The sequence below is a fragment of the Aphelocoma coerulescens genome, unplaced genomic scaffold, assembly GCF_041296385.1.
Source record: "Aphelocoma coerulescens isolate FSJ_1873_10779 unplaced genomic scaffold, UR_Acoe_1.0 HiC_scaffold_226, whole genome shotgun sequence".
NCBI lineage: Eukaryota > Metazoa > Chordata > Aves > Passeriformes > Corvidae > Aphelocoma > Aphelocoma coerulescens.
The window spans coordinates 186671-189909 of NW_027183572.1; the positions used below are offsets into that span (position 1 = coordinate 186671).

At 64.6% G+C, this 3239-nt stretch overlaps 1 long non-coding RNA gene across 1 annotated transcript; it reads left to right on the top strand.

Moving 5' to 3' along the window:
• Positions 1-478: 478 nt before the first annotated feature.
• Positions 479-2819, top strand: LOC138101269 (uncharacterized). Its single transcript, XR_011147067.1, has 3 exons — positions 479-565; positions 2447-2525; positions 2712-2819. It is a non-coding gene; the product is annotated as an uncharacterized lncRNA (long non-coding RNA).
• Positions 2820-3239: the final 420 nt, after the last annotated feature.

A 3239-nucleotide genomic window follows, 5' to 3' on the forward strand; every position in this document is an offset into this window, starting at 1 on the left:
CCTGGGCCAGTGGGAACGATCCTGGTGCTGGGAGACAACAAGGTCTGCATGGAGGCGGGGGTGGGGGAAATCACGGTCAGGGGTTGGCCGCAGTATTTTAAGAACTATAAAGGACTTGGAATGGCCTGGGAAATTCTGTTCCGGGTAGAGATGATGATGGGATGGGTCAGCATTTAGGAAATGCTGATTAAATGAAGGGCACGTAGGGAGCTGAAGACATTGTGTTAAGGTGAGGAACAAGACCGGGACACCGCGCTGGGGCCCCGCGCACTTTTCAAGCCCGGCCGCCCCCACGGGCCGGGCCCCGCGGCTCCCGCTGCCGCCCCCCAGCACGGGGCTGTGTCCCAGACCCCCCGCTCCAGCCCCAGGTTTGGGGGCGGCAGCGGAGCTGCTGGACGGAGGACGGCTGGAGGAGCAGGAGCGGGAGGAAGAGGAGGGATAAAGGGGGAGGAGCGAGAGGAAGAGGTGGTACAGAAGGGGCAGGAAGAGGAGCTTCCACGTGCATGCATCGCTCTCTGTGTCCGCAGCTCTCGGCTCCGGGAGCATCGTTCCCCTCATCCCGCAGGTGACCGGGGAGGGGCAGCTCGCCTGCGGGGTATCCGCCAGCTCCGAGGGAGTTTTGGGGCACCCCTAATCCTGAGGGGGTGGCTCCGGCACCTCTGGCCCCAGCTGAGCCCCCCCGCCCCCAGCGCCCCCCGGAGCGGAATTTGGGGAGGGGGAGGTGGGGGCGGCCAGGCCGGGCCCCCCCGCGCTGTCCCGGCGGGGGCCGAGTGCGGGCGGGAGCCCCGCGGGGCCCGGCCCTGCCCGGGCACGGCTGATGCCGCCCGCCCGCGCTCCGCACTGGTCCGGACTGGTGCTCCCAGTGCCGTGCGGGGCGGGGCCGCTCTGGGGACCCCCCAGGGCACAGCGCGGCTGCTTTGGGGCTGTCGGCAGCGCCCGGCGCTGGGCATGGGGCGTGTGGGGGCAGCTGGGGCCGCACTGGTGGCACTGGTGGTGCTGGGAGCCCCCCCGGGCGCGGGGTGAGCGGTGAGAAGGGGGGCGGAGCTGGGACCCCAAATTGAGCGAAATGGGGAATGGAACCCCCAAAGTGAGCAGGAGGGGCCTGGAACCCCCAAAACCAAGGCCGGGGGAGGGGAGATGGGGATTGGGGATGGGGAAGGTGCAGAAGGGGGGGGGCGAGAGGGGGCTGGGACCCCCAAACAAAGCGGGAGAGGGATGGGACACCCAAATTGAGCTGGAATGGGGCTGTGGATTGGGGGAACGCTGAGAAAGGGGAGGAGAGGGGAGGGAAAGGTGGGGTTGGGACAGCAGAAGAGCGGTTCCATGGGGGTGCAGCCCTGTCCCCCAGCACCTGAGCCCTGGAGCGATTCACTGGGGCTCTGGGGAAGGGAGGGATCCACACTGGGGGGTCCCCAACCCCCCTGTCCATCCCTGGAGCTGATCAGGGAGCTTCCCCCACACAGCAGGCCGTGCTGTGGCAGCCGTGGGGCAGAGTGGGTGGGAAAGGGGGGGCAGGGTGGGAGTGGAGGAGGAGTGGGAGGAAGAGGAGGGAGAGAGGAGGAGGAGGAGCTGGAGAACCACGAGGTTCCACCGCCCACCCACTGTGTCCACAGCACCCCCAGCCCCGGTAGCATCTTTCCCCCCATGCTGCAGGTGAGCGGGGAGGGGGAGCTCACCCCAAACCTATCGGGGGGTCACAAGGAGGGGTTTTTTTGGAGGGGTGTTTGGAGCTTGCAGATTCTGGAATCGAGCCCAAGCTGTCCTTGCATGTCCCTGGGAGGGATTTTTTGGGCCAGAGGGGATATGTGGATCTTACAGGACTCCAAAGCTGAGCTATAATTGCCCCTTGGGGGTCTTGGGGGGTTCATGTGAGGATTGCCCGGTACTGGCAGGGTTGGACATTGGCTTTGGGGATCCCCAGGAGAGCGGGGGGCTGGAACACGGGACCCCTGGAGTGGGGAGAGCAGAGAGGGACGATACCAGAGCTGGGGGACCCCCAAGAGCCTGGAGGGGTGGGGGGGCCTGGAGATGAGGTGGGGTTGGGATCTCTCAGCCCTAAAAGGGGCGGTGAGGAGAGGGGGGAGCCCCAAGTGCCTGGAGTGGAGGGAGGCTGAAGAGGGGGACCCTGGGACCTCTGGGAGCCAAAGCAGAATCAGGAAAAAAGGGACCTGTGGGACCCCCAAAACCCCCCAGCATCCCTAAGCAGGACTCCGGAGAGGGGGATCCCCAGGACCCATGGGACCCCCAGCAGCCCTGACAAGAGGGACCCCCAGAACCCCAAAGTGCAGAGACTAGAAAGGGGCAACTCCTGGAGGCTTTTTTTGGAGTCACCCTTGATTTTTTGTTGGTTTTATGGACACCAGGTACCCGGTGACTTCTAAAGATGGACTTGGGCAGGAGGAAGCCCCAGCCCAACACACTCATCCCTTGTTTCTCCCCAAACCAGGATTTCCCATTCCCAGCCCTTGGCCGGATGGAGGAGGAGGCTGTGAGGAAGAGGAAGATGCCCCAGGACCCCCAGGCTGGTGAGGGGGAAGTCAGTGCCCCTTTCCCCCTCTGTCCTGCTCCATCTCCCAGCCCAGCATCGCCCCCGGCTGCAGGACAACCCCGCTGCCGACGCTGTCCTGCCGGGGACGGACTGGGGGGATCTCCTTCCCCTTCCCTGTGGCACGGAGGCAAATCCCATCCTCTCCTTGTCCTTCCTCCCCCAGACAAGGAGCTGAGCACGGAGCCCAGGGAGGACAAATCCCCGCGGCAGAACCTGGTGGAAGAGGCCGTTTTGAGCGGCTCCACGGCGCAGGAATCCAACAGGGAGGAAAAGCCCCAGAGATTCCGCAGGAGGAGGGGCTGCAAACGCAGCCCAGGGTGCTCTGAGGAGGAAAGACCCACCCTGTGCCGGGAAGGCGGCCGGAGATCCAGCCAGAGGTCAGAGCTGGTGGTTCATGAGCAGCTTCACAATGGGGAGAAGCCCCACAAGTGTGGGGAATGTGGGAAGAGCTTCAGGTGGAGCTCCAACCTGATTGTCCATCAAAGGAGTCACACTGGGGAGAGGCCCTATGAGTGTGGGGAATGTGAGAAGAGCTTCAGCCAGAGATGCACCCTGATCTGCCACCAGAGGTTCCACACTGGAGAGAGGCCCTATGAGTGTGGGGAATGTGGGAAGAGCTGTGTCACAATCTCCAACCTACGTATCCACCGGAGGATCCACACCAGGGAGAGGCCCTACGAGTGTCCCTTAG